This window comes from Hirundo rustica, chromosome Z (genome assembly GCF_015227805.2).
Source record: "Hirundo rustica isolate bHirRus1 chromosome Z, bHirRus1.pri.v3, whole genome shotgun sequence".
NCBI classification, from domain to species: Eukaryota; Metazoa; Chordata; class Aves; order Passeriformes; family Hirundinidae; genus Hirundo; species Hirundo rustica.
This window is the reverse complement of record NC_053488.1, coordinates 43,769,598-43,779,469: the sequence shown is the minus strand read 5'-3', so window position 1 is coordinate 43,779,469 and position 9,872 is coordinate 43,769,598. Positions and strand designations below refer to the sequence as shown.

General features: G+C 43.8%; 1 long non-coding RNA gene across 2 annotated transcripts in view; it reads left to right on the top strand.

Moving 5' to 3' along the window:
- The first annotated feature begins 227 nt into the window (after positions 1-227).
- LOC120765277 (uncharacterized) overlaps positions 228-9,872 on the top strand; it is a 28,376-nt gene continuing 18,731 nt past the window's right edge. For both annotated transcript variants that reach the window (XR_005704405.2, XR_005704406.2), the window contains exon 1: positions 228-969. This is a non-coding gene — a long non-coding RNA (uncharacterized LOC120765277). The remainder of the gene's footprint in view (positions 970-9,872) is intronic.

The following is a 9,872-nucleotide window of genomic DNA, read 5'->3' as shown; positions in this document are numbered from 1 at the left end:
AGTGTTTAGTGCCAAGCATGTCACAAGCTGATTATAAAAGCTGTGGTGTAGGCAGAGTTTCAAATTGTGCTTCACTTTTAATTTCCAGGGCCCTTTCCTCCCTTCCTCCACACCGCACTCCCCCGCCCCCCCTTTTCCCCTCCCCCTCCGAAATTCCTTGAATGTGTCCGCGTATTCACCAAAATACAAATGTGTACCGAGTGGTAGAGCTATCGGGTTGTAAATATCTGAGTACCTGCTAATGGCAGAGAGCAAATTGTCTGCAGGCGGCCGGAGTCAGGGCGGGAGCGCCTGTAGCCCCCAGCAAGCGAGAGCCTCCCGTCTCCCTTTCCCCGTTCCCCGTCTCGTCCGCTCCGCCGCTGGGCGCAGCTGACCTACTTTTTCTGCATTTCTCTCTACTCTGCCCCGACCCCTCCCACGCGTGGGGCTCGAAGGCTTTTAACCTCTCGGAGCACACCAGCCGCGGCTCCCCGATCCCGGCCGGCCCCGGGGCTTGGAGCCGAGGGCGCGGGGATGCGGCGGACGCGGGGCGCGGCTCGTCGGGCTGGGCCTCAAACCAACCTATGCCCGCAGTACCACCCGCCGGGCGGCGTGCGGACACGGACCGGCCGCATCGGGCTGAACCATCTCTTCTGTCTGCTCTCCTATTGCCCCAAGCTTCCCCAGGACTAGTGTCGACTCGGCTCATCGTGATTCTCCTCCATTTCTACTATTAACGAACCTATAACAAATCAAATAATAACTGTAATGAAATACGAAGTACCTAGAATTCACAGAAATGGCGCTGTTCGCATTTCTGTACAATGCAGCTCCACCTTCCTGCAAGGGGCAGGTCATCAAAGCGTTTTTGAGAGGCTCTGCCCTTTGTGCCTCATGCTCTGGCACCTGGTGTGGGAAAGGCTGTGTTACGGTGACAAAACACGTCTGACACGGCATGCGCTGAATACTGGCTTGGTGTGAAAAGCACATGTAAGTGCTTTGTATTTGATGTGCTTAATGTGGTCAAATAGTGCTCTGTATGATATTTAGCTGATTAGTTAACTCACTTTTGGATTGCGCTTTGCCTCCCTGTGTTTTTGCTAAAACAGTGGGTTGTCTTTTGCTCTTTTTAGAAGAATTTTAAAATACAAGACTCTTTCTAGAAGGGGCAGAAGTAAAATGTCCTGAAATAAAACATTTTCATTGGATGTGCTTCTTTTAACATGCAAAAAATCTTTGCTTGCATTGAAAAGTGCCTCCTGGTTTTTAAAGATTATTGGACAACTGTGGAACTTGTCAGCAAAATGTGTAAGTACCTATACGCTCAAGTATGTAAACTCTACTGAGTATACAAACAAATACTAGCATGCAAGTACATTAAGATAATGGCATGGTCACTTTGAAAAAGTTAAAGTTTCTCTGGTGCGGCTGGTGAAACTTGGAACAAAAGTAAAACTGCTGGGAGAGGAATTTCCTAGCAGCATGGATTTCATAGGTTCAGGACCAATGGGCGTCCATGGAGTAATCAGACTCTGTGGTCACTGTGACCGTGGAGCAACAGCTGTGGGTCACTCTGGCTGTTGTTGAAGGATGGTGGGGATGGGCAATGAACCTTGTTTCTGTTCTAGAGGAAGGCCATTTACACTGTTGGTGAGAGCATTATCTGTGTTTTGGGAATGTGCTTAGCTGTGCTTCATTGCTTTAACATATTTCCACTGAGTGGACACTGACCTATTTGTAATCTGTTTCACAGAAGTTTGAGTGTGGTAAGTGGAGAGTTGCAGGGACATCTGGGCATAATCTTCGCCCTCCCACAAAGGAAGCACCTTCAGTCAAGCTTTGGGCTATCTAACCGTGTTAGACTATCCTTAGCTAATATCATACTGCCCTGCTGTTTTGGGTAATAAATAAATAAATAAATCCCCTCCTGACTGTCAGATCTTTCAGCACCCTTGATAAGTCAGAACCCTTGATAAGAATAACTGCCAGGTGTCTCTGATAAGTGGTCCTTGGCAGCACTTTAGGGTACTGTCCATGAGGAACTATGGGGGTAGTTCCTGGATTTTATAGAGGGGTTATAGGTATTTGTTCATCTAAATGGGTCAGTTTGCTTCTGGTTCCCCTATGTCTTTCTCAAAACACAGTATGTATACTGGAATGCAAATGGCTGTCACACAGAAGTGTAAATTAGAAGGACTACAGGGAAACTCCCTACCTAGCCTTTGCAGTTGTCTTTGAGTAACTATCCTGGTTGCCAGATGGTTCAGTCAGGGTTTGTTTGTCTTGTTTGTTTTCAAAGACCTGTATGCAATTTACAGTGAGCAGTAATGTTAAGGGACAAACAATTTGCACTTTACACAGGGAGTAAATTTTAAGTATCCATCAAAGCAGAAACATGAAGATTCTGCAAAGTAATTGGTAGGCAAAAAGCATTTCACGTCAAATTTAGTGATTAGTTTACTACCACAAAGTTATCTTTAGGGTTTTTTTAATGAAGTATTTCTTTACATCATTAATGATTAAGTCAAAAAGTGAGTAATGAATGCAAAAGCTGGTCTTAGTTACAGAGTTCATAGGATCTTCACATTCACTTACTAAGGGGAATTTTTTCCATGTTTTTAGGTTAACCCAGAGAAACTGTGGTATGGGAAGTAAAAATTATGTTGAATGAGTGCCACCAAGCGTCTTCCTGCAGAATATAAAAGCCAAGGTCTTAAGTGGGAGCAAAACCAAGACTGCGCTATTAAGTTCTGTAATTTTAAGTGAGACATCTCAGAGGCAGTGAATTCTGTTAGAGTGAGAGGAATTATAATTATTATTCCACTGACATGCAAGAACAAACTCTGGAAAGCTGATAGAGGTGAATATCTGTGGTTGGGGCAGAAAAAAAGACCTGATGCTGGGTATCCATACAGTTTGTCTCTTTGTTCCATTTTGCTTATCTTCTGAGTGATCAGCTCTGACACCAGGCTATCTCTGTCTGTGCTGTGTCAGATGATTGTATGATACACCTTATCTCTCTTTAGCAGGGCTGGTGTGTGTCACAGGACCTCCTAACAGGTAACATATGTCACAGATCTGGCTGTTAACAACTCCATTTTGGCCCTTCTTTTGCTATTATTGATCCCAATGCTGACCATATTAATAGCTGCCCTGAGGGCAAGGCTGAGACTTGCATGTATGAACATCAGAGATTCAACAGAAAAAACAAGCTAGGTGTTGTCAAAAGTCCTCCAAGAGGGTTTCATCCTGGCTTTCATACATGCTTTCCCTGTAATTTAAAAATTCCTGATGGATTTTTAGATTTTCTGATCATACACAAGAGTGCGTCTAAAGAAGAAAGATTTATATCAGTCTTACAACTTTCTGAATTTCAGTTTGATTCAAGAAGTAAGTACCCAAGTGTGTTGAAACTCCAGTTGCATTTCTCTATGCTGTATGTTGGGGCAAAAGGGTGATGCCAAAAAAGCCATTTTACATTGCACACAATAATAGCTGCTCCTTGTCGAGCTCAAGTTCATTGCCTGAATTTCCACACTGATGCCAGGAACCACTTCCAAAGCAACTACACAGAGAGTTTGGTGGGTAACAAACTTATTATCTCTCCTCAGAAATGTGAAGTGCTTTTGTTCTGGTTAAATAGCATAAGGGGAGTAGACTAGGACAAGGGTCTAGCCAAAGAGACTGTTTATTGCAGGGTTTTGGTAATGTACTTTTTTGGACAGAAATAGTTTCGGTCATGAGATGTGCTCAAGCCTGCATGCAGAAATGGAACATATTTTCTCTGGAATATATTTATTGATAGATAAACTGATCAGTCTGTAGTACTGATTCAACTTGGAGGAGTGCCTGGGAGCAAAGAGGGGACTCTTTTTACCTTTTGGGGACTCTGGCAGTGAGCGAGTAGGCACAGAGTCTCTGTTTAATCAGCAGCCCATTCTATGTCTCAAGGCTTTTTCACAGAAGTTAATGGGTGAATAGACTTCTGCTGGCACAAATTTTCCATTGTAGAACTCTTTGTTCTGCTCGGTTTTACCATTTCACTATAAATTAACTTAAAAGAGTCAGGTTTACCATCGTCTGAACATGCAGTGAAAAAACCCTCACCTTTGAAACAGAATATAACTCTTCTTTGCGAAGGGTGGAACTGCAAAATACAGATACAGACATCAACATATTGACCTTGAGTTATTTGGAAGGTGGGTGATGTGTATTTTGTGGTCCCTACTGTGTCCAAAGGGGGCAACTCTCAAGTGATTTGCTCTCACTTAATGTAAAATTTTGCTGTTGTTTTGGTATTTACCAGTGTAATAAATTGCCAAGCCAAATTCAGTAAATCAAAATTTAGAATTTTATTTTGAGACTTAAACACAGTTTCCGGTAGCCACAATTAAAAGGGACAGCGTCGAATCTCGGGATTTCGGCACTGAGTGAACACAGTAACCGACTCTGTCAGCCTGTACCCACTCTGTTCACAAATTGGGTCCAATACTGCTGGTTTTTATACAGTCTTCCGCTGAGAGCGGGCCGAGACAGTAAGCCTCTTGCTTCGTGGTAGCTTCATTAGATACTCATGATCATGTCCGGGGTCGGTTGAATGGATTCTCAAAGCAGAACGATGTCATGATTGCCGTGTCCGAAGAAGGTTTGGAAATGTTAACATCGGGCCGGAACAGATAAGACATTGATCTGATGTAATCATTGGTCGTCAGGGCACCCATCTCCCTTTTCCTTCCTTTTGTGCCTTCCAAAGCGGTTCCTGGCAGGAATTCCTTGTGTCCCTCTATGCAGTTTTAGTCTCAGTTAACCCTATACACACCTTTAGGTTTACTGATCTTAAACCAAACTTAAAGTAGATCAATTTTACATGGTATATTATTCCATTTTACAGTGAATCAATTACATATCATATTGCTTAACACGAATTAACTTTAGGACATATATCACAATCCCTCCCCTTCTATATAAACATATTTAATTCGTGTTCCTGTTATTGCTTTTTTTTTCTTTGGATAAAAAAACCTCTTAACCAATGATTTACCAAGCACAAAAAGTGTTTACATCACTCCTACCGTTCTCCTACTCTTTTTTGGACTCACCCCAATATGTTTTTTCTTCATCTCCTCCTTGTACCCAAGCTTCAAACCTTGCCAGTACCTCAGCCACTCTGCTCTTTTTCTCATTCAATTTCATGAATTTTGGTACCTTATTGGTTTTGCTAAGACCCCCTGAGGCCAATTCAGGATCCGTTGGCAATGATGCAATTTGCATCCCTTGAACTACTGTGTGAATGAGTCGGATAAGACAAGGTATCAAGCATGGTAAGAAGATAAACCCAGCCACTGAACATCAAATGAAAAATCCCACCTTGTTCCACCAAGCCCCTGTCCCAAACAATTGATCCCACCAGGAGGCCTGGAGGATTGAATTCCATTTTTGCACAGGTACATGGGCCGCCTTTTTTATCTCGGCTGCTAAGCCCCTAATAGTTTCCCCATAATCGTTTATTTCTATGCAACATTCAGACTCATTGAATTTTCCACACACTCCTCCCTCTTCTGCTAACAGGTAGTCCAAAGCGATTGTATTCTGATACACAAAAGCCCTCATCTGTGAGTGCTGCTGTGCCAGCCGCTCCAAAGCGTCTGAGGTGTGGTTCAAGACTATTTCTACTACGGCCTGCAATCTGATTAGTATGTTGAGTAAATAGACTGGAGTTCTGTAACCCCAACTCCCATCCTGGGCCCATGTTGCAGGACCATAGTATTCTATTATACGTTCTGCGGGCCATTCCTCACTACCCCATTTCTGGCTTCCCCCTGCATTCAGGAGTTCTCTTTTTGCTTCCCTTCTTTTTCTGCTGAGGGTCTCATATAATGGAGCACCTAACAGGTTACTATCTGTTCGGGGCAGTGTGAAAAAGGAAGGTCTGATCATTCCCAGGGTACAGGTTCCTTTCCATTTGCGGGGTAGTTCGCTATAGGCCTTTTTCCCACAGATCCAGTAAATTCCACTCGGGGCTTTCCACTGAATTTCTGTACTTTCTGGCCATTCCCAGAATTCTTTTAAATTCGCTAATGATTGGTATGGGTTGGCCCCTGTTAATTAATTCCAGCATAGTTCAATCTCACTTACCCAGTTACACCCTTTTTCTTTTTCCCTGCTCCATTATCCAGCAGGTGGCTCAGGTTGCCAGACCTTAGTTTTATTGTTAGAGTTGACAGCTAATGTGGATAAACAAGGGGTATATCCCACTACCTCAGTGTATGTATTCCCTTCTCTACTAATGCAGGTGGTCCCTATTATTCGTTTGTCCAAGGTCCACCCCTCTGGTCGTGACATCGTTTTTTATTATTTGGTTATCCCATTTCAGAAGTTGTTCTGGGGCTAAACTCTCCCCTTTCCAGGGCCATCTTTCAGCTGACTTTAGGCCCCCACAAATCCAGCAATTTGACAGCCCCAATTCCGTGGCAGTTTCTTGCACTAGGTCTGCAAAAAGGTTTTTGCTAGAGGCCGGCAAGCTCCAATCACTAGACTGTTTTTCTAATTGTTCGTACTGTTCACTGAGTGACCTCATCCTTTCTTGCTCCATCTTTTTTTTTTTTGTCTCCAGTTCCTGCCTTTTTAATTCCTGAGCTACTCTCTGTATCTTGCTTTCTGGATCCATCCCCTCTTCATTTTTAGAGAAACAGAAGGTCCTTTCTAACTTTAAGCAGACCCTTTCATTGTTCTCAATAGATCTAGAATGATGGGCCCACTGTTCAAAGAAGCTGTCTGAAGTTTTGCATTCTGCCCCACCCAATAGGTTTTTCCATTCAGGGTGCACATTCCTAGTTTATTCTGATCATAGCACAGCTGGTTTACCTGCAAATATGCTACAAAAGTGGACTCTTTCTCACCCCCAACCCATAGAATTTTATTACGCTTTTCACATATAGGAATTATGGGTAGACTACTTAGCTCTCTGCTTTTTCTAGACATTGCCACTGGGTTATGGTATATTGTTTTCTCTTTTAATTCACATGCTTTAAACCAACTTTCATTGTGGGTGCAAATTCCCCTTTTTCGGATTTCTGGACGGTTAAAATGTACCCAGAAAGCTCTATCTTTGCCCCAGGCAGGCTCTTGCTGAGTCTCCTTTGGGCACTCTTTTTCTTGCCCCATTTGTCCCTTAGGGTTGGGGAGGCCATTCGTGAGGTACATGGCTAGACTCAGGATCACCAGGATTACCCATAGGTGTACCCCTCTGCCTTTGCCTCTGCCCACCGGGTTGCCACCGGCAGCGAGGTAAACCATCTTCTTGGCAGCAAGGGTATTCTTCCAGGCCTCCATAGTTAGTCCTGTGAGCATATCGCCTTTTGTACTGGCCCCACCTGGCCAATTTGATTTGGTCCGCTATACAAGGTACTTTTACTGTCCTCCTACACTCAATTACCAGAGGTTCAGCCTTTTTCTTTAGTTTTCCCCTCAACCCGTTTATGAATAAATGGAACCACTCTGGGGAATCCAATTCTAATATACCTGCTTCAGTGGCAATGTATAAATAACGGTCTGTGAGCCTCCTCTCCTCCTCTAAGCAATTTTCACACAGACTCCAAGGCTTGGCTCCCCTGTAACCATGAGCTACCCAAACCTCTTTACAATGAGCACACTTAAAGTGAACAAAAGGATAGCAGTTACATCCTGCTTGGATACAACTTATCAGGTAGTCGCTGGTCATTTAGTCTGTCGGTGAATCATCAGTTTCAAATCCCCCGGTAAAGAGGTTATTTTCCACTGCGGAGGGTTGTCTCATGGCTCAACCCTCTTTACCCGAGAAGAGTGTGTCTAACCTTTTTCCGCAGTTCTTACTGCGGTGTCTGTGGTCAAGAGGATGAGGAAAGGTCCTTCCCAGTGCGGAGTCAGTGGTGCTTCTTTCCACGTCTTGATTAACACATTGTCTCCTGGTTGGATCTGGTGGATGGCAAATCCTAAGGGTGTGCTCTGTAATATCAGTCCACTTTTTCGAAGTTCCTGTAAATTTTTATTAATGGATACAAGATAAGATTGTATCTGACAATCCCCAATTCGAGGGTGTCCCACTGGCATCCCATGTTCGTATGGCATCCCATATAGCATCTCAAAAGGGGAGAGCCCTGACCCCGAGTGGGGTTGAGTCCTGATATTCAAAAGTGCCAGGGGAAGGCACTTTATCCATGACATCTTGGTCTCAAGCATAAATTTCGATATCTGAGCTTTTAGTGTTTGATTCATCCGTTCTACCTGTCCTGAGCTCTGGGGGTGCCAGGGTGTATGGTATTCCCACCGAATTCCTAGAGCATTTGCTAAATGTTTCATAATTTTTGAAGTGAAGTGTGTCCCTTAGTCTGAATCTATGGAGTCTGGGATTCCATACCTAGGTATTATTTCCTCCAGTAGTTTTTTAGCTACTACTTGAGCGGTGGCCTGAGGACCAGGGAACGCTTCTACCCAGTGAGTTAATTGGTCCACTATTACTAATAGGTATCTATGCCTCCCATTTTTTGGTAATTCTGTGAAATCCACCTGGATCCTCCCGAAGGGACGATAAGCTAAAGAGCGTCCCCCTTGTGATATTTGCCTATTTCTAGATTTATTTATTTTTTGGCATACCATGCACCCCTGGACTTCCTGTTTGGCTAATTCATATATACCTTTACACCCAAAAAACTTAAAGAATTGTTCAGCCAGGGCCTGGGTTCCCCAGTGGGTCTGCAAGTGTAACCTTTTTAGAATCTTCCTGGCATAAGCCTTTGGTATTAATTCTCTACCATCAGGTAGTTTCCATTTCCCTTCTTCCAGCATTCCTCCTATTTTCTTGAATTCCTCTATTTCTTTTTCAGAGGGACAGGGAGGGAATTCCTGGGGTTCCCCTTCCAAGGTATCTGGAGCATTCAGGGTCAGGAGTGCTGCCCTTCTTGCTTCCTGATCTGCCAGGTTATTTCCCCTTGTTCTGAACTGCATCCTCACCAGATGTCCTTTTACATATACTACAGCAATGGCTTTGGGTTCTCTTATTGCCTCTAAAATTTGTCTTATTAAGTTTTCATGTACTAAGCTTTTTTCCCCGTGTGTTTACTAGTCCCCTTTCTTCCCAAATCTTTCCGAACGTGTGTACTACTCCAAAAGCATATTTTGAATCGGTGAAAATGGTCCCTGCTCTTCCCTTTAGCCCTTTTAGAGCGTGCAGGACTGCATATAGTTCGCAGGCTTGTGCTGACCAAGATGCACTTAAGGGGCCGGATTTGACTACTTCTCCTGTTTTCCCATCTATGATGGCATAACCTGACTTTCTTTTCCCTTCCAAAACTCGTGCTGACCCATCCACAAACCATTTTTTCCCCTCCTCTAGTTCTTCCTCTTCTAAATCTGCCCTAACCTTTGTTTGGAATTCTATTAGTTCAGAACAATTATGGGTGAGCCCTTCTGATACTTCCCCAAAAAGGAACTCAGCTGGGTTTTTGGCTGTAGTTGTTCTTAGTTCTAATTCAGGTGCATGAATGAGTATGGCTTCATATTTTAAAAGCCTTGCATCAGTAAGCCACGTATCTGCTTTTTGCTGTAGGATAGTCCTCACGTTGTGGGGAGTATAGACTACTCACGGGGCCCCAAAGATAATTTTCTTAGCTTCTTCCACTAGCAGGGCTACTGCCACAATTGCCTGTAGGCATGTGGGCCATCCCCTGCTTACTGGATCTAGTAATTTTGAGATATAGCCGACAGGTTTTCTGTCTCCCGCCCAATCCTGGGTTAGGGCCCCATGAGCTGTGTGGTTAGTTACATCGATGAACAACTGGAACTTCTTTCTCACATCGGGGAGGCTTAAGACAGGGGCTGCCATTAAGGCTTCTTTCAAATGTGTTAATTCCCTTTCA